Source organism: Sminthopsis crassicaudata, chromosome 4 (assembly GCF_048593235.1).
Source record: "Sminthopsis crassicaudata isolate SCR6 chromosome 4, ASM4859323v1, whole genome shotgun sequence".
NCBI lineage: Eukaryota > Metazoa > Chordata > Mammalia > Dasyuromorphia > Dasyuridae > Sminthopsis > Sminthopsis crassicaudata.
Window position 1 is genome coordinate 171,833,707 of NC_133620.1, and position 22,707 is coordinate 171,856,413.

Below are 22,707 nucleotides of genomic sequence, written 5' to 3' on the forward strand. Positions count from 1 at the left end.
TATATTGCTTGCCATCCTGTTAACCCCTGCTTATACTTTTCTCCTTTCCTTCCCTCTTACCCCCCTACCCAGTATTAAACTTGTGAACACCATTTGCTTTTCACAGCCCTCCCTTTTTTAGTATCCCTCCCCCACCTCAAGGTTCCTCCCCTTATTTTACCCCTTTTCCTCACAATTTCTGTATTCCCTTCCCCTTAGCTTACTCCTTCCCTCTCACTTTTCAATGAAATGGAAGAAGTTTCACCATAAATCGAATATGTCTATTGATACACACTATGTTCATCTCCCTCCTTTCTTTCTCTCAGATATAATAGGTTACCTTTGCCTCTTCATGAGATGTAGTACCACCACTTTACCCTTTTTTATGATATAATTTCTTTTCCACCTCTAGTTTCTAGGACAAATTATACATATGTTCTTTACACATTTTTATGGCAGAAGTATAGTTCTCAAGATTTCTTTTTACCTTTTTAGAAATCTCTTGAGTTCTGTATTTGAAGATCAAACCTTTTATGTAAGTATGGTTTTTTCATCAAGAATAGATGGAATTCATTTATTTTGTTAAATGTCCATCTTCTTCCCTGGAAAATGCTGCTCATTTTTGCTGGGTAAGTTATTTTTGGCTGCATACCAAGTTCCTTAGCCTTTAGGAATATCATGTTCCAGGCCCTTCATTCTTTTAATGTGGACACTGCTAGATCCTGGGTTATCCTTATTGTGGCTCCTCCATATCTGAATTGCTTTTTTCTAGCAGCTTCCAGTATTTTTTCCTTCGTCTGATGGTTCTTGAACTTGGCCACTATATTTCTTGGCGTTTTGATTTTAGGGTCCCTTTCAGTAGGTGATGATTGATGAATTTTTTCAATGTCTATTTTACCCTCTGTTTCCAAAACGTCTGGGCAGTTCTCTTTGATAATTTCCTGGAAAATAGTGTCCAAGCTCTTTTTTTCCTCACATTTTTCAGGGAGTCTGATTATTCTCAAATTGTCTCTCCTGGATCTGTTTTCCAGGTCTGTTGTCTTTCTAATAAGGTATTTAACATTCTTTTCAATTGTTTCATTTCTCTGGTTTTGCTTGACTACTTCTTGGTTTCTCCTTGAGTCATTCATTTCTACTTGTTCAAGTCTAATTTCAATGATGTATTTTCTTCACTCACTTTGTTATATCTTTTTGTAATTATCCAATTGAGTTTTTATCTTCTATGGAATTTTTTTTTCCATTTTATCCATTTTATTTTTTAGAGAGCTGATTTCTTTATCCAGCTCACTAATCCTGTTTTCCTTGGAGTTGTTTACCTTTTCCAGCTTACTAATCCTTTTTTCCTTGGAGTTCTTTACCTTTTCCAATTCACTAATTTTATTTCTCAATGATTTGATCTCTTTATCCACTCTGGATAATTTCTCCAGGCTCTCTTGCCAAGCTTCCCTTTCCTTTTCCCATTTCTCTTCTAGCTCTCTTGTGAGAGCCTTTTTGATTTCCTCTATCTGATTCTTTTGTATTGAGGAGCAGATCATATCTCCCTTAGGGGATTCCTCTGGAGACAATCTGCTTTTAGTCTCCTCAGTATTTGAAATCTGTTCTCTTCCATACAGAAGCTTTCAATGGTTAGAGCCCTTTTGAATTTTTTGTTCATTTTGTCAGAGCAGAATCGTAGAAACAAATTGACAAGAGAAACAATTGGTCTGTTTTTGGGGGGATGGGGCTGGATGGTGTTAATGGGCTTCCTCTACAGACTGGGGGGGAGGGCAGCAGAGAGCCACTAACAGGACAGTGATGGCTGCTCTGAGGCTCTGAGAATGAGCTGAGTCACTCTGGGTGGGGGTTGGGGATGTCTGGGTTCCCAGAGAGCTTTCTGGGGTTTTATTCTTCACTTCCAGTAATTATACCTTCTCCACTGCTCCTGGCTTGCTGCCAAGACGGAATATCCACACTGGGATAAAAGTCTTTTAGAAGAAACAGAAGAGATCGTACCCCTCCCCCCTCTGGTCTGAGCTGTGTGAGCTGCCTGTCTTGCTCTGGCTTGCCTGCCCTTAGTCTGTGCCCAGTCTGATTGACCCTCCCCCGAGCAAACACAGACCTTTTCTGGCAAATTTGAAGGATGTCGTCTGTTGGTGATTATTTGTGGGTTTCTTTTCTGGTCAAGCATTAACTCTGAGGCTTGTCATGAAGTAAGTCCTGAGAGAAAACACAGAGCTCAAGTAGCTGTCTGCCTCCACGCCGCCATCTTGGCTGGAAGTCCCCCAGGAAAGTCTTTTGAGAAAATAAGAATACTTCTATATATTAAACATCTTAGGCATGGATATACCATTCTCTAAAAATGATACAAAGTATGTGTTCTATTCAAAGTATTGGCCACAGTCAGAAACACTGTAACTTGATTCTAAAATAGTGATGTCACTTTGGTTCTCTTTGAGAAGGGACAACAAACAAACAAACAACCACTAATAGGTTTCTATTCAAAAGACAGCATAGGAAAGGACTTGCATGTGCAAAAATATTTATAGCAGCTTTTTTGGTGGTGGCATTGAGGAGATGCCCATATATTGAGGAATAGCTCAACAAGCTGTGGTATATGAATATAATGGGTTATTATTGTACAATTAGAACCTTCTCCCTAGGAATCAGTGTTCTCTGACCTCCCTAAGATGCAATATTGTAATAAGAAATGATGAAAAGGCAGATTTCAAAAAACCTGGAAAGACTTGTATGAATTGATGCAAAGTAAAATTAGCAGAACCAAAAAGACATTGTACATAGTATCAGCAACAAAGTATATGATTTACCATGATTGACTCAGCTCTTAGCAACATAATGACCCAAGGAAAAAAAAAACAACAAAGGTTTCATGAGGGAAATACCATCCATAATCTAATAAAGAACTGATAGATTCTGAATGCAGATCAAGCACATTTTTTCACTTACATTATTCTTTCTCATTTTTTCTTTTGTTCTGCCTTTTCTTTCATACCTTTGTCTAATATAAGAATGTCTCAAATGATAGCACATGTTTAACCTATATTAAACTGTCTACTATCTTTAGAAAAAGGAAGGAGAGGGAGAGAGGTAGAAAAATTCAGAACTCAAAAATCCTACAAAAATAAATGCTAAAATTTTTCCTAAAATATAACTGGGGAAAATATAAAATAATATTTAAAAATGAAAATAAAACATTAAGAAAAATTACTCCCAAAGTCCAAAATTTAATTTCAGGATTTAATAGATTGAGGATGAATATGAAAGGTCTGTTTACTGAAACATGTACTAGGGTTGTCTAGATCTTACTCCTCATGGGTTAAATTATTTCAGCTAAAAGCTTGCCCTTGTTGTTTTTTTTTTTTTTTCTATTCAATATTTCTTGAACATGTGGCAAATAATTTAATCTGTCTCAGTTTCTCATATTATTCAAGGCCTAATGGAATCACAAGAAGACAAGTTTAAAAACATTTATTACTCTGTCCTATAGCATTTCAAAATTTAAACATTTTCTTTTACTTTTAAGAAAAAATTAGAAAATACTTTCTTGAGTAAAAGGCAAATATTGTTTGTCTAAGGTCACTTAAGAACTGATGCTGATCACGGAAACTCTTTAATAGTTCTATCACGTATTGTTATATTTATGAATCTGTAGAATTTGACTTTTCATTTGCTTTTCTTCCATAGCAAATACATTATAGAAAATATGTTCATTTTTTTGGAATTTATGAAAATAGTAGAAGGAAACAGAGGAGATTCAAGATCTGGAATAACAATGGGGCCATAAGTTTCTGAACCAAGTTGATTCAGAAACTTAGAGAGACCAAAATTCAGTTTCTTAATATGAGGTTCATATTATCCTATGATCATATCATATCATATCATATGATCAGGATGTTTAGAAAATAATGAAAGGAAATGGTCTTATCAATATTAGTTCCAGTTCCTTGGAAAGTTGCTCATATAACAGGATGTTGAGAATTAAGGGCCAGGGCTAGATATATTACATAACTGTAAAGTGAAGAAAAGTAGAAGTCTTGTGATTCAAGGGAGTCATGGGGAAATTCTTGTGAAGTTTTGGCAGCTCTGGACAATTTTACTGCAAAATAATTCCCATTTGCACAGTTCTGAGGCCTAAGAGCTATAGACTGAAATAAGAAAGTAAAGCTCCTTGGCTGTGCCAGGAGCTTTGAGCTATCAAAATTCTTAAAGCTCCCTAATAGAAATGGCACAAATAGTTCTGTAGATTTGCTTCTGCTACCCTGAAAAAGGAAAGCACACTTACTAGTGTAGTTTAAGGGGGAAAATGATGGATTTGAAGATAGAAGACAAATTCAAATGATCTTATTCAAATTACTTGATTAGCCCAAGGCTCAGTTTTATTATTTGTCAAAGTAGTAGTATTTGTCAAAGCTCTAAGATCTTTCTAGGTTTTAAATATGATTTTGTTAAGTTAATTAACAGAGACCTAATCTATTAATCTAATTTTATGCTGCTATCATGATGTGGTTCTAAACTATTTTTAGTGACTCCCTCAACATTTTGGGGTTCACATGTGTGGCAAAAAGGGAGGAAGAAGAGAAGGAGGAAAGGGGAAAAGGGGGAAAATGAGGAAAAGGGGGAAAAGGAGAAGGGAAAAGGAAAAAAAGGAAAAAAGAAAGAAAAGAAAAGAATTATAATTTTCAAAAGTAATACGAAATCCAAGAAGAAAACAATAAAGGAACTTCTCCCTTAAATAAACTACAAAATGCATGAAATATCTTTGTGTCAAATTTATGAAGGCAAAGTCAGGACATTCATAGATAGGATTATAAAACACTCTTGAAAAAAATCAACAATATACAAAGGAATATTCAATATTCATGACTGAGATGTGACAGTAAATCAAAGAGAATGTTACTTAAATTAATTTAAAGATTATGCCATTGAAACTATGAAAAGGAAACTTTATTACAATCAGGCAAAATAATAAAATTCATTTAAGGAAAAGGAGATTTAGAATGTCAAAGCAAGTAATAGAAAAAAATGTAGTACTGAAGAAAGATTAGTGCTTCCCATATTTAAAATAGAAAAATAAAGTAATCATCAAATATCATTGTGTTGCCTAAAAAATTCAAAAGTTGATCAATACATAGTAGTATGGTAGTAACTATTGAACTAAAAAATTCATTGTTCAATAAACCTAAAACCATAAATTGTTTGGGAAAGTTCCTTATTTGTTAAAAAACAGCTGAGAAAACTATAAAACTAGATGATAAAAATTAGATTTATACTATATGAACATTTTATACTATATTACATAATGTGACCAAAAAGATGCAACACCTGATTATTAAAGGTCATAAGATATAAAAATAAAATAATTATCAGATTGCTTTTGAAAGCTATAGTTAGGGAATAATTTCTTTACCAGAAAAGGATAAAAGATTTCAAAAAAGATAAGATAGGCAATGTCAATTGACTGGATTGGAAAAGTTTTTATATGGACAAAATCAATGCAACTAGAATAAGAAAGGAAACTATTAATCAGGAAGGGGAAACTATTTTTTTTCATAAATATCTTTGATAAGGGTCTAAGATTCAAGGTACATAGAAACTTAAAACAATTATTAAAGACTAAAAATCTATTATCATTTTATAATCAAAGGACAAAAATAGTTTTCGAAATATAATGGAAACTCTTAACAACTACATGAAAAATTGCTCCATTAATGTTAACAATAGAAATATATTTTAAAACATATGTAAGGTTTTACTTAATACTCAAGAAAGTAATAAAAAAAACCAACCAAAATATTAAAATAATCAAAGTTGGAGGTAATGCAAAAAAAAAAAAAAAAGCAGACTACAATATTGTCAGTAGACTTGTGTATTGGTCCAACCAATCTAAAAACCAACTTGTAAATATGGTATGAAAGTGATCAAATGTGTATATCCTTTGACTTTTACTGTTAATGTTATTCACAGGAAGTAAAAAACAAAACAAAACAAAACAAAAGAATGGTTCCATATATATTAACACAATTATAGCTGTGCTTTTTAAGCAGCAAAAGATTGGAAGCTAACCAGAAACTCATGAGTTGGGGAAATTGAAGTACATATTAGGAAGCAGCTAGGTAATACAGTAATTAGAGTGCTGAACTTGGAATGTTCAAGATCTGAATTCAAATTCTACTTTAGATATTTCCTACCTGTGTGAACTTAGGAATATCATTTAACTTCTTCTTGTCTTCTCAATTTTAGTTTTCTCAATTGCAAAATGAAGATTATGCCAATACCTACTTCCTAGTGCAATTTCAAGATAAAATGAGATAATATTTTAATAAAGCATTATACTAAAGCTAGTTCTTAGTTATTACTTATAAAGAAATATTACCATGTTGTAAGAAATGATGAATAAAAAATTCAAAAAAACATCGATCACAATTCTCTTTTATCATATGTATAAACTGAGACCCTGAGCATTTAGACACTTTGTCTAAAGTCAAGCAAGGAATAAAATGATTGAGACATGATTTAAATCCAGATTCAAATCTGGGACTCTTTCCATTGTGCATTGACTATGGAAAAATCTATATAAACAGTAGTAAAGTATGTAGAACTGGGAAAATAATCTATTAAATGTTTTTGCAATGTAAATTGCAAAAACAAAAGTAAAAATAAAAATCCTGAATACAGCATAATTATAATGACCAAAATTAGTCCCCAAAAGAGATATTTCAACATACATCCCTCCCTTCTTTTTTACAGAGATGAGGAATTATGTGTATGAAAAATAGCATATAATGTTGAATTAAATTGCTATGTTAGTTAATTTTGATGAGTTATTTCATTTCTTTTAAAAAATATGTCCCTCAAAAAGAAATGTTTTAGAAAATGAAAGTGATATAAAACTATATGTATGTGTGTGTTCCAATTTTTGTTCTTATGATTCCAAAAAATATAGGTAATTTTGTTCTGTAAATTTACCTAGAACTATCACCATTGGCTACCTATGTAGGCAAAATTCACTGAGTAATTGCGTAGAATTTTTGGGATTCAAAGTTAATTATCTCCAGTTTCTTACAAATTTATCTTACATAGGAAAATTTATGTGATGTAAACCATTTCTTCCTTTTGACAATTGAATTGTCTGACTGGATGGATTTATTCACAAACTATTTATCAACAATAAATCAACAAATATTTATTAAATTCTTACCATACATGAGAAAATATGCTAATTGCTAAATCTAGGTGTAATGAGTTGAAAAGATGGTGACCTCTATCTCTGAAAAGAGAGTCAATTAGCTTGGCTGTGCTAGATCATTATATCCCAAGGTGACTTTGGCCTTCTGATGACTGCTGAGCAGGTGAAAGTGACAAAGGGACATTCTGTAAAATTGAGTTCTGCAGAATTCCCAATGCTTTGAATTGCTATAACCTTCAGAGGACTGGTGAACAGCTGGAGGTGACAGAAAAAGACCTCGAAGGATTGAATAATTTGTTTAAAGGGAAGTATTCAAGAATTATTGGAGATATAGTTTCCCTTAATTATTTTGATTAAACTTAAATACACATGCAATGTTTATCAACATATATATTTTGCAATAAGTGGTCATTTGATTTTCCCACATAAATTCAGTAGTCCTCTGAAACTAAAAAGCCAAAAAAGATTTGAAATGTTATAGGGGATGGAGATAGTCCATTATAGATTACTCTATGTGAGGAACAAGACAATTTAGGAGCAGAGATTATGTCATTATATAAAATAGCACTCCATCTACTTTTTTTTTAAATTTGCTGGACTGTCATTGATTAAATAATTTGAAGCATCATTATGATTTCCTACAATGCAAAAAGAGATGGAAAATGGTTTTTAGCAATTCAAATGACTAGCATGTTGGCAACAGAAATTGTTTTTTATGTTAGAAATCTAATGTGGAATAAAATACAGATTTAGAGTCCAGTTGGTAATGAAATTATTTTTTAAGTGTTGTGTTTTTTCCCCCTTGGGGTAGCTAGATAGTTCAGTAAATAAAATACCAGCCCTGAAGTCAGGAGGACCTAAGTTCAAATCCAGACACTTAATAGCTATGTGATTAGCTATATGATTCTGGGCAAATCTCTTAATCCCAATTATTTCACCAAAAAAATCAGGCAAAAAAAGTTTCTTTTCCTATTATATATTTTTACAGAATTAGGGGTCTTAAGATCCCTTAATAGGGACTTCCGGCCAAGATGGCGGCGTGGAGGCAGACAGCTGCTTGAGCTCCTCGTTTTCTCTCAGAACTTACTTCATGACAAGCCTCTGACTTAATGCTTGACCCAGAAAGAAATCCACAAATTATCACCAAGAGAAGACATCCTTGAAAGTCGCCAGAAAAGGTCTGTGTTTGTTCGGGGGAGGGTCAATCAGACTGGGCGCAGACTGAGGGCAGACAGCCAGAGCAAGACAGGCAGCTCACACAGCTCAGACCGGAGGGGGAGGGGTGTGATCTCTGCAGTTTCTGCGAAAGGGCTTTTGCCCCAGTGTGGATGCTCCGTCTTGGCAGCAAGCCAGGAGCAGCAAAGAGGGTGTAAACACCGGAGGTGAAGATTAAAACCCCAGAAAGCCAGCGTCTCTTAGAGCCCGGCCACCCCCAACCCCCACCTGGACTGACTCGGTGCGTTCTCAGAGCCTCAGAGCTCAGACTCAGTACAGTCATTGCTGTTCTGTTAGTGGCTCTCTGCTGCCCAACCCCCAGTCTGTAGAGGAAGCCCATTAATACCATCCAACCCCATCCCCCGCAAAGCAGACCAATTGTTTCTCTTGTCAGTTTGTTTTCTTTGATTCCTACTCTGACAAAATGAACAAAAAATTCAAAAGGGCTCTAACCATTGACAGCTTCTGTGTGGAGAGGGAGCAGACTTCAAATGCTGAGGAGACTAGGAACAGAATGTCCCCAGATGTATCCCCTGGGAGGGATATAAGCTGCTCCTCAATACAAAAGAACCTCATAGAGGAAATCAAAAAGGCTCTCACAAGAGAGCTGGAAGAGAAATGGGAAAAGGAAAGGGAAGCTTGGCAAGAGAGCCTGGAGAAGTCATCACATGCATTCAAAGAAAGAATGGATAAAGAAATCAAATCATTGAGAAACAAGATTAGTGAGCTGGAAAAGGTAAACTACTCCAAGGAAAACAGGATTAGTGAGCTGGAAAAGGTAAACAACTCCAAGGAAAACAGGATTAGAGAGCTGGAAAAAGAAATCAGCTCTCTAAAAAATAAAATGGATAAAATGGAAAAAAATTCCATAGAAGATAAAAACTCAATTGGACAATTACAAAGAGATATAAAAAAAGTGAGTGAAGAAAATACATCATTGAAAATTAGACTGGAACAAGTAGAAATGAATGACTCAAGGAGAAACCAAGAGGGAGTCAAGCAAAACCAGAGAAATGAAACAATTGAAAAGACTGTCAAGTACCTTACCAGAAAGACAACAGACCTGGAAAACAGATCCAGGAGAGACAATTTGAGAATAATCGGACTCCCTGAAAAATGGGAGGAAAAAAAGAGCTTGGACACCATTTTCGAGGAAATTATCAGAGAGAACTGCCCAGACGTTTTGGAAACAGAGGGTAAAATAGACATTGAGAAAATTCATCGATCACCTACTGAAAGGGACCCTAAAATCAAAACGCCAAGAAATATAGTGGCCAAGTTCAAGAACCATCAGACAAAGGAAAAGATATTGGAAGCTGCTAGAAAAAAACAATTCAGATATGGAGGATCCACAATAAGGATAACACAGGATCTAGCAGCGTCCACATTAAAAGAACGCAGGGCCTGGAACATGATATTCCGAAAGGCTAAGGAACTTGGTATGCAGCCAAGAATAACTTACCCAGCAAGAATGAGCATCGTTTTCCAGGGAAGAAGATGGACATTTAACGAAATAAATGAATTCCATCTATTTTTGATGAAAAAACCAGACCTACATAAGAGGTTTGATCTTCAAATACAGAACTCAAGAGACTTCTAAAAAAGGTAAAAAGAAATCTTGAGAACTATACTTCTGTCAAAAAAATATGTAAAGAACATATGTACAATTTGTCTTAGAAACTAGAGGTGGAAAGGAGATTATATCATAAAAAAGTATAAAGTGGTGGTACTACATCTCATGAAGAGGCAAAGGTAACCTATTATATCTGAGAGAAAGAAAGGAGGGAGATGAACATAGCGTGTATCAATAGACATATTCGATTTATGGTGAAACTTCTTCCACTTCATTGAAAAGTGAAAGGGAAGGAGTAAGCTAAGGGGAAGGGAATACAGTAATTTCAAGGAAAAGGGGTAAAATAAGGGGAGGATCTTTAAGGTGGGGGAGGGATCCTAAAAAGGGAGGGCTGTGAAAAGCAAGTGGTGTTTACCAGTTTAATACTGGATAGGAGGGTAAAAGGGAAGGAAAGGGGAAAAGCATAAGCAGGGGTTAATAGGATGGCAAGCAAAATAGAATTAGTCCTTCTAACCATAAATGTGAATGGGGCAAACTGCCTCATAAAGAGGAAGCAGTTAGCAGACTGGATTAAAAGTCAGAATCCTACTATATGTTGTTTACAGGAAACACACCTGAAACAGGATGAGACATTCAAACTAAAAGTAAAAGGGTGGAGCAGAATCTATTATGCTTCAGGCAAAACCAAAAAAGCAGGAGTAGCCATCCTCATCTCAGATCAAGCAAAAACAAAAATTGATCTAATTAAAAGAGATAAGGAAGGGCATTATATCCTGCTAAAGGGAAGCATCAATAGTGAAGCAGTATCAATATTAAACATGTATGCACCAAGTGGTGCAGCATCTAAATTCTTAAAAGAGAAATTAAGAGAGCTGCAAGAGGAAATAGATAGCAAAACTATAATAGCGGGAGATCTCAACCTTGCACTCTCAGAATTAGATAAATCAAACCACAAAATAAATAAGAAAGAAGTCAAAGAGGTAAATAGAATACTAGAAAAGTTTGATATGATAGATCTTTGGCGAAAGCTAAATGGAGACAGAAAGGAATATACTTTCTTCTCAGCAGTTCATGGAACCTATACAAAAATTGATCATATACTAGGGCATAAAAATCTCAAAATCAAATGCAGCAAGGCAGAAATAGTAAATGCATCCTTTTCAGACCATAATGCAATCAAAATAACATTTAATAAAAAGCCAGGGGAAAATAGACCAAAAAATAATTGGAAACTAAATAATCTTATACTAAAGAATGATTGGGTAAAACAGCAAATCATAGACATAATTAATAACTTCACCCAAGAAAATGACAATAATGAGACATCATACCAAAATGTGTGGGATACAGCCAAAGCAGTAATTAGGGGAAGTTTTATATCTCTACAGGCCTACCTGCATAAAATAGAGAAAGAGAGGGCCAACGAATTGGGTTTACAACTAAAATTGCTAGAAAAGGAACAAATTTAAAACCCCCAGACAAACACAAAACTTGAAATTCAAAAAATAAAAGGTGAGATTAATAAAATTGAAAGTAAAAAAACTATTGAATTAATTAATAAAACTAAGAGTTGGTTTTATGAAAAAACCAACAAAATAGACAAACCCTTAGTAAACCTGATTAAAAAAAGGAAAGAGAAAAAGCAAATTGATAGTCTTGAAAATGAAAAGGGTGAACTCACCACTAATGAAGAGGAAATTAGAACAATAGTTGGGAGCTACTTTGCTCAACTTTATGCCAATAAATTCGATAACTTAAATGAAATGGAAGAATACCTTCAAAAATATAGCTTGCCCAGATTAACAGAGGAAGAAGTAAGTAGTTTAAATAGTCCCATCTCAGAAAAAGAAATAGACCAAGCTATTAACCAACTTCCTAAGAAAAAATCCCCAGGACCAGATGGATTTACAGGTGAATTCTACCAAACATTTAAAGAACAACTAACTCCAATGCTATGTAAACTATTTGAAAAAATAGGGATTGAAGGAGTCCTACCAAATTCCTTCTATGACACAGACATGGTACTGATACCTAAACCAGGTAGAGCGAAAACTGAGAAAGAAAACTATAGACCAATTTCCTTAATGAATATTGATGCTAAAATCTTAAATAAGATATTAGCAAATAGACTTCAGAAAATCATCCCCAGGATAATACACTATGACCAAGTGGGATTTATACCAGGAATGCAGGGATGGTTTAATATTAGGAAAACTATTAGTATAATTGACCATATTAATAATCAAATTAATAAAAACCATATGATCATCTCAATAGATGCAGAAAAGGCATTTGATAAAATCCAACATCCATTCCTACTAAAAACGCTTGAGAGTATAGGAATAAATGGACTATTCCTTAAAATAATAATGAGCATATATTTAAAACCTTCAGTAAACATCATATGTAATGGTGATAAACTAGAACCTTTCCCTGTAAGATCAGGAGTGAAACAAGGTTGCCCACTATCACCATTACTATTCAATATAGTACTAGAAACTCTAGCCTTGGCAATAAGAGCCGAGAAAGAGATCCAAGGAATTAGAGTAGGAAATGAAGAAATCAAATTGTCACTTTTCGCAGATGACATGATGGTATACTTAGAGAACCCCAAAGACTCTGCTAAAAAGCTATTAGAAATAATTCAGAATTTTAGCAAAGTCGCAGGATACAAAATAAATCCACATAAATCCTCAGCATTTTTATACATTAACAACACAATCCAACAGCAAGAGATACAAAGAGAAATTCCATTCAAAATAACAGTCGATAGTATCAAATATTTGGGAATATATCTACCAAAGGAGAGTCAGGAATTATATGAGCAAAATTACAAAACACTTGCCACAAAAATAAAGTCAGATTTAAATAATTGGAAAGACATTCAATGTTCTTGGATAGGCCGAGTGAATATAATAAAGATGACAATACTCCCCAAACTAATCTATTTATTTAGTGCTATACCAATCAGACTCCCAAGAAACTATTTTAATGACCTAGAAAAAATAACAACAAAATTCATATGGAAGAATAAAAGGTCGAGAATTGCAAGGGAACTAATGAAAAAAAAGTCAGAGGAAGGTGGTCTAAGTGTACCTGATTTAAAGCTATATTATAAAGCAACAGTCACCAAAACCATTTGGTATTGGCTAAGAAATAGACTAGTTGATCAGTGGCATAGGTTAGGTTCACAGGACAAGATAGTGAATAAAAATAGCAATCTAATCTTTGACAAACCCAAAGATCCCAAATTTTGGGATAAGAATTCATTATTTGACAAAAACTGCTGGGAAAACTGGAAATTAGTATGGCAGAAACTAGGCATGGACCCACATTTAACACCACATACTAAGATTAGATCAAAATGGGTCCAAGATTTAGGCATAAAGAACGAAATCATAAATAAATTGGAGGAACAGGGGATGGTTTACCTCTCAGACTTGTGGAGGAGGAAGGAGTTTGTGTCCAAGGGAGAACTAGAGACCATTATTGATCACAAAATAGAACATTTTGATTACACCAAATTAAAAAGTTTCTGCACAAACAAAACTAATGCAAACAAGATTAGAAGGGAAGTAACAAATTGGGAAAAAATTTTTACAGTTAAAGGTTCTGATAAAGGCCTCATCTCCAAAATATACAGAGAATTGACTTTAATTTATAAGAAATCAAGCCATTCTCCAATTGATAAATGGTCAAAGGATATGAACAGACAATTTTCAGATGATGAAATTAAAACTATTTCCACTCATATGAAAGAGTGTTCCAAATCACTATTGATCAGAGAAATGCAAATTAAGACAACTCTGAGGTATCATTACACACCTGTCAAATTGGCTAAGATGACAGGAACAAATAACGATGAATGTTGGAGGGGCTGTGGGAAAACTGGGACACTGATGCATTGTTGGTGGAGTTGTGAAAGAATCCAACCATTCTGGAGAGCAATCTGGAATTATGCCCAAAAAGTTATCAAAATGTGCATACCCTTTGACCCAGCCATACTACTACTGGGCTTATACCCCAAGGAACTACTAGAGAAGGGAAAGGGTCCTGTATGTGCCAAAATGTTTGTGGCAGCCCTTTTCATAGTGGCTAGAAGCTGGAAGATGAATGGATGTCCATCAATTGGAGAATGGTTGGGTAAACTATGGTATATGTATGTTATGGAATATTATTGTTCTATAAGAAATGACCAACAGGAGAAATACAGAGAGGCTTGGAGAGACTTACATCAACTGATGCTGAGTGAAACGAGCAGAACCAGAAGATCATTATACACTTCAACAATGATACTGTACGAGGATGTATGCTGATGGAAGTGGATTTCTTCAACATAGAGAAGAGCTAATCCAATTCCAATTGATTAATGATGGACAGAACCAGCTACATCCAGAAAAGGAACACTGGGAAATGAATGTAAACTGTTATTTTTACCTTCTGAATCCAATTCTTCCTGTGCAACAAAAAATTCGGTTCTACACACATATATTGTATCTAAATTATACTGTAATATATTTAACATATATAAGACTGCTTGCCATCTGGGGGAGGGGGGTTGGGGGAGGAAGGGAAAAAATCAGAAGTAAGTGCAAGGGATAATGTTGTAAAAAATTACCCATGCATATGTTACTATCAAAAAATGTTATAATTATAAAATAAAATAAAATAAAAATAAAAAAAATAATAAAAACAAAAACAAAAACAAAAAAAAAACAAAACAAAAAAAAAAAAAAAAAAAAAAAAGAAAGCAAAATGCAAGCAACAACCACAAAAAGGGTAAGAATGCTATCATGTGATCCACACTCAGTCTCCCCCCAGTCTTCTCTCTGTGTTATACCTTATTCTTACAAAGAAAAAATTCTACTGTTGATAGAGAGGCTATTGCCCCATAATAAAAATTGTTTTATTATTTAAAAAAAAAAAAAAAAAAAAAAAAAAGATCCCTTAATATAAGCCTCATTGTGGATAAATGAAGAAATTGAGGAGGCCTAAAGTAGCTAGTCAGGTTAGATTTAGAATTCAGAGCTGGCTTCAGTTTTTCATCTTTCTAATTCATCCTCTGCATAGCACCCAAAGTGATATTCCTAAAGTATATCTGACTATGTCACTCCTTTGTGCAAGATAATTCATTGACTCCTATGATTAAAAAAAAATTCTGCTAGGATTAAAAAAAAGGCAAACAAAAAGTATTTGGTATTTAATATTCATTACAGTCTGGTAATAAGCTGTTTCTCCAGAATTATTTAACAGGATTCCCCATCATTCACTCTTACTTATGTTTTAACCAAATTGAACCACTTGCTGTTTTCCATATACTACATTCCATATCCCATCTATATGCTCTTAAATAGGATGTTTCCCATGGATGCAATAGAAATCATAAGAAGAAAGGGGGAAAGAATCTATCTTCTTTAATGACTCAACTCATTTATCATCTCTCCTGGGAAACCTTTCCTGATCCCTTGAGTCATTAATGTTTGCTTTTCCTTCAAGCTATCTCATATATATATATATATATATATATATATATATATATATATATATATATATATATATATATATATACATACACCTATCTTATTGAGAGCAGGGATTATTTAATTTCTATCTTTATGACCCTAGGAACTAGCTCAATGGTTTGGGCAGAAGTGGCACTTAATATAAAAAATTGTCAATGAAAAGAAAAATTTATCAAGTCTTCTTCAACTTTGTATTCTTTACATTGAATAGCAAATGTGTCTTTAATTGTATGATTTTTGTGATAAATCAGCAGCCACTCATAGACAAAATAAAAAGTCCAAACACAAATCTCATTTAGATGAGTTCATATCACCCAAAAATACTTACCAGTTCATCCATTTCTGATTTAGGTCTAAGTATCAGAGCTAATTTCTAACTTCAGTAACTGCCTCTTGGCCCATTTCATAAATACAAATATGAAGTACTCAAAAAAAGTTGTTGAAAATAAACTTGTTTACTGAACCTAGTATGCTTTAGAATCTGAAGCTTCACTTAGAAGAATTGACTTAAATTTAAAATGAGATTAAATCAAATTTGATCAATTTTGATTTGGTTTTGTCAGACAACTTCTTACTAGCTCATGACCACCTATGCAAAGAAATGTACCACCAACTACTGAAAAGATTCCTCAAAGCCTACTTAGTCTTGAACAATCTAACTACCAAGTTGGTCCTACTAGGAACATTTGGGAATTTAGTGGGAATTTGATATTGTAAATAAATTCAGTGTTTTACAAAACTTGGGAAGTCTGTGATAAACATTTTATAGAATATCCCTTGTTTAATCAACTGTCATCCAAGTATGTACATAAGTATATCTAAGTATATCCAAGAGTACATAAGTAGCCATTGTGCTTTCCTCTTGATATATGAGATATAGTGGTGAGAATGAGGGTAGATCTACTGAAATAAGATTATCAATTTAGTGTTGATAAATATTCCAAGACAGAACTAGAACCATATTTTTTCCCACTCATTCTTTTCCATCTGCCTGGGCTTATCTGAAATCCAGCATTTTTTTCAGTAGTTTCCTTCCAAGAAGGAAACTATAAAGTAAATGAACCTTAGAAATGGGAAAAGCAATTAAAACACTTTTGAGAAAATAATGTAAAAGGAAGGAAATAAAATCCTAGAAGGGAGATGGAAACATATAGGACTCTTTTAGAAAGAAACACTGATGAACCAGCTGAAGTATCACAGGTTGACCTTGTTTTCCTGATTTAAATTACAGACATGAAAGTAGGCATTGTACATTATAATGATTATCCAGATACTATGATTCCATTAATTTGTATCTTATTTTGTTTTCTATCCTATTTCATATTGTTTTTATTGAACATGGGAGCCTAGGATAGAAAATTATACCATGAATAAAGCAGTCATTAGAATTGCTAAAGAAAAGGACTGGGTTTTCTTTGAGGACTTTGAAATTCTCAAGAAATGGCATTGCATAATGGATAGAGAGTTGTTTTCAAACCCTCGAAGACCTTGTTACTCTGACACATGATAATGGTATGATCCCAGACAAATCATTCAATATCTCAGTATACTAATGCCTTAAGTTGCAAAGAAGATACTAACCTACAATGGCAGATAAATTTTCCTCATCTATGAATTCTCTGTACCAATGAAATTACAAATCAAATTTGTAGTAACTTCTCTTTGAACTGTCACTAGATTTGTTCATTGATACTCTTCCTAGCCTACGTCTGACAGACCTCTCTGTGTCTGCATTTTTCTAATAATTCTATTCCTGATCATTATTATTATTATCTTTGTGTGTATCTTTTATTTCCTACCCTTGCACCTCATTCATATAATATAATTTCCTATATGATTTTGCTTTTTAGAGTTACATTATATTCAACTGTACCCCAGTTTTTCTTTTGAACCTCAAAATTCCTAATGACATATGTTTTACATTTCAACCTACAAAACATACAGTTTGTCCTTACTAAGTCACTTGAAAATAGTCTTTGATATTTACCTTATATTTCTTATATGTCAAAAGTTCTATTAAATTCACAGTGTATTTTTGTTTGGTTTTGGTGCAAGAAAATCCAGATAGAATGGCAGTTCATTGTATATCCTTTTTCCCTTCAAGATTATGATGAATTTTGCTAGATGATATTTTGATCACAGGACTAGTTCGTTTGATTCTCAATATAGAGCATTCCAAGACCTGCAGTCTTTTATTATACCTGCTACTAGGTCTGGTGTGATTCTAATTATGACTCTAGTATTTCTTAATTTTTTGGTACTTGTTCCTTGCAAAGCTTTTTCTTTGATCTGGGCTTTTGAAATTTAGCATGTTTTTCTTATAGGATCTTTTTCAGGTGCTGATTGATGATTTTTTTCACCTCTTTTGTAACACTTCAGGACAATTTTCTTTGATTATTTCTATTATTATATCAAGTCTTTTTTTCAGGTTCAGCAATTATTCTTATATTTTCTCTTCTTCATCTGTTCTCTAGATCTATTGTTTTTCTTTTGAAATGGGTCACATTTTCTTCTATTTTTTATTCTTTACATTGTTTTATTATTTCTTGTTCTCTTAGGACTTTGCTGGATTCTCTTTGCCCAATTCTAATACTCAGAGTGATTTTCTTCCTTTAAAACTCTAGATCTCTTTTTCTAATTAGTTGTCTTTCTTTTCAAAATATTCTTACTTTGCTTCATTTTTTTTTTAGTTTTTACTCAATCTCTCATTTGATTTTTAGAGAGTTTTTCTTTAGTTCTTTTATTAATTCATTTGGGGCAGGTGACTATTTGACATTCCTTTTTGGGATAGGATAGTTTTTTGTTTTTTTTTTTTACTTTAGTATCCTTTGAATATGAATCCTTGTCTTCCTTATTCCCATAGTAACAGCCATTATTTTCCTTTGATCATTTTTTAAAATAAGAGCTTATTGCTATAATCATCTCTAGCCCTAAGATTGGGAGTGGGTGATGGTGCCTCTGTCCTCAGGTACTCCTTCAGTTCTCCCCTCCAGCCCGCAATCCAAAACTAAGAATTCCACCTTCCTGTAAGTGCTCACAAACAGTAGGATTCCTGCCACCCTCCTTCTTCTGCATCACTTAGTGTGTGTGAGTTGCTTCTGCCCAGGGCCATGTCTTGATAGCACAGCTGCATCTGATATCCCTTATCAGCAGAGGTTCCCTCAAACTTCCCAACTCAGAAAGTGGATGCCCCATAGTGTAGGGAGGGGAAACTGGAGAACTTGTAATTTTCTGATCTACTCTGCCATCTTCCCAGAATCCCCCCTTTTACATTTCTTTTACCTTGGAGGGATGGCATGATATTCTGAAGAACCAACCTCAAGCCAAGAAGATCAGGATTCAATATCTGCCTTTCAAACTGTGCCACTCAAGGCTAATCACTTAATATCTCACTGTTCTCTATAATTCTCTGACTGTAAGGTTCTGAGTTGTATTGCAAAAAAGTGTTTATTCACCTGAGACTTCTTATACCAATTAAATCACAAGCTCATTCTTTATCCCTATCTTAGAGGGAAAAGGGATAGAGATAAAATATAATCATGCTTGAAAAATAAGGAAGTGATAGATTTTTATATTTATCTTAGTGCTAAAGAGATTAAAATCTATCTGAATGTATGCTGAGATATTCTGGTAAGCATAGCTGCCTTAGGGGAAATGATGAAATCATAGTTATAAGATGTTAAAGTTGGAACATATCTCAAATATCACTTAGTCTAATTCTTCATTTTGAAGATGAAGATACTAAAAGTAAGAGCAGTAAAATATATTGTCAAATATCACCTTATTCTTGAAAGATATCTCACATTGGAGCCAAAGATTGGCACTTGACTTTCTAGGTCCAGTCACTTTAATTGATCTTTACTTTATTCATTGGTAAAATAATACAAGCTTTAATTATCTTGTAGATTTATTGTAAGGAATTTATTTTATGACTGTTAATTTATGATAATTAAATGATAATGCTAGCTAGTCAACAATCACATTAATCTCATACTATGTGCCAGGTACTGACTATGCCAAGGTCTACGGAAACATTTCGGGAAAGGCTAAAAAAAAAAAAAAAAAAACAGATCCTGCTCTCAAAGAGCTTACAATCCAATAGGGGCAGGCAGAGGGGAGAGCAGTCAGGAGATAGCTGTATTGAGAAAATAAGGAAACTGGAGAAACTAAGAGATGGTGATGAGGAGAGAAAGAATTCCAGGAGTGAGAAACAAGCAGGGAAAATTCTCTGAATTGGGAAATTGAATGTTTTTTGTTACATGTTTTTCAGTAAAAACAGTAAGAACAGTATCACTAGAAAAAGTAAAGTGTAAGAAAATTGGAAAGATAGGGAGGCAGATTATGAAGAATTTTTAATACCGAATAAAATATTTCATATTTTATACTAGACATAGTATGGAACCATCAGATTAATTTAATGACACTTGGGAGAAAGAAACATGGTCAGAAAATCAATTTTTACATTAGGGTTGAGCATAAGCTAATAGGGAGATGATTAAGACAAGCCAGAAGCTTTATTATGATAATCTAGATGTAAAGTGATGAGGACCTGCACTTGGATCATAGTACTATTAGAAAAGAGAAAGGGATGTGTATAAGATTTTACAAAGACAGAATTGACAAAATTTGACAATAGATTGAATATTAGAGGCAGGATAAGAAAGACTGATAATATAAGAATGATTGTGAGCCTGGGAGAATGGTGGCGGTGTCCTCAACAGGAAAAGGAAAATTAGGAAGAGGGAAAAATATGAGGAAAAGATAAATTCAGTTTTGGACATTTTAAGCTTAAGATATCTATGGAACTTACGGTTTAAAATGTGTGACCTCTGTCCTTAGATACTGTCTAGATAAATCCATTCTTTGATACTTGATAGCTGTGTCACCCTGATCAAATCATTTACTTCTGTTTGCTTCAGTTTCTGCATCTGTAAAATGAGCTGAAGAAGGAAATGGTAAACTAGTATCTTTGCCCAAAAATAAAAACCAACAAAAAACCAACAATGTGGTCACAAAGAGTCAGACATGACTAAAACAACTGAAAAACAACAATAACAACTAAGCCCTTTAAGATTTACAAATAAATAAATAAATTATATATATATATATATATATATATATAATTTGACATAAATTCTATTATTTTACTCATTTCATAGAGGAAGTAACTGAAGCTTAGATAAGCTTACCCAGGATCACATAGTTTCTACATGTCTATTGCAAAATTTGAAAATAAGGGGTTTTTTTGACTTGTAGTTAAACACTTTACAATTGCAACTCTGATATATTGTGGATCAGCATAAATAATTAAATGGGAATTTGGGGGGAATTTTGAAGAAGCCACAGAAGATATGTGAAGGCTATTAGACGACACAGAAGTTTAGAAAATCATATATGCATAAAATATATGTATAATAATTTATGATATTAACATATTTTATCTTTTACTACTATAAACAGCCCCTTAAAAAAAGGGAAAAAATTCAAATTTCTCCTGTACAAGGTGGGGATCAAAAACTTTTATGTAGATTTTCGAGATCCCAGGTGGTACCATGCTCCTAAGGCTTGCAATAAGGGAGAACCTTACTTACAATACTACCTAGGATACCTAATTGCCTCAATTTTAGTTCATATGTTCATTTGAAACATTGTTGAACAATTTGCTAGCAATATATAAATAATTACTCAAATCTTAGATATAATTATACATATACATACATACCCACTATTTATATGCATATACATATGTACTATATACCTACAAAAATGTAAAATGTAGTTATAGATATTGGCCAGGAAGCCATACTGTACAACAGAGTACAACATAGAAGTCCCTACTTTGCATAGGAAAACTTCTTGATTTTCTTGGTCTTCTGGTCTAACAGCAGCTTGAGAAAAAGTTGAATTGTTGCCTATGCACATAGCCTACATGCATTTCCAGGAGTTACATTGGCATAATTTTAAATTCCTTTCTGATGGTTAGAACAGTTCACAACTTTGTCAACACTCTAAATACATTAACTATTGCTACACTATTTTTATGTTTGGTCATTTTTGTTAGGATAAGTGTAATTCTTCAGAGTGATTTTTGTTTTCATGCCTAATTTTTAATGATCCTGAGCATTTATATGGTTCTTAATAATTTAAAGTTTTGTTTTTGAGAAATATTTGTTCAAATCTTGAAGAATAGTTTCAGAATTATGTATTGTGTTAATTTTCTATGTTTCTAGGATATCAGATCTTTCTTGGTGATATTTGACAATGTTTTTAAATCATTAAACAACTTTCCTTCTTTTTCTTAGTTGGGTAGAATCTGCTCATCTCCCCCCCCCCCAAAAAAAAGCATCTAAATTTCATGTAATTGAAATACTCTGTACTATCTTTTATAATTATCTCCTTGTTTGACAAAGTGCCTTCCAACTTACAAAGTTGTGAAAGATATCTGATTTGGTTTTCTTTGGGAGAAAATGTTAATAGGGTAACCATTAATACTTAGGTCACATAAATTTGAGCTTATTCTGTTGAGCTTAACATGGAATATGAACTGGCAGTCAAAACCTAATTTCTCTCCAATAAAATTCCAGTATTTCTAGAAATTTTTGTCAGGTAAGGAGTTCTTTCTTAGTTATGATCTATTTTGTCAAATTATAGGTTATTAAAGTTTTTTTCTGATTCTTATATTCCACTGATCTTTCCCCTTCTTTTTTAATAAGTAGAAAGTATCTTTGATGAAAAGTGATTTTAGTATAATTTGGACTCTAAAAGTGTTATTTGCCTTTTATTTTTCTCTTTTAAAATTAAAATCCTAAAAAGGTATTTACCATGACCTTTATATTCATAACAGTAAGAGATTTGTCCCAGAAAGTTCACAGCTTATCTTTTATATTTAAGTAAATGGTTTATAAGGTCAATATTACATAATTCATTTTGCTTTAGAATACCTAATACATAGAAAAAATCTAAATTGCACATTGTCTATAGCAGAAACATATTCAAGGAGACAAAGGCAAAAACTATTATTCTCAGAGTCCCTTTAAATAATGGATACAACTTTAAGATGACTCAACACAATCAATTAAAACTCATGCAGAATATAGAATATCTGAATGTCACATAAAGGAACCTTATGAGAATTAACATGAATAACTTCCTCATTCTAAAACATATTAATTCAACTTTCTCCAACTGAGGATTCCTTATAAACTTTTGGGAATATAAATAACAGATACAACAAG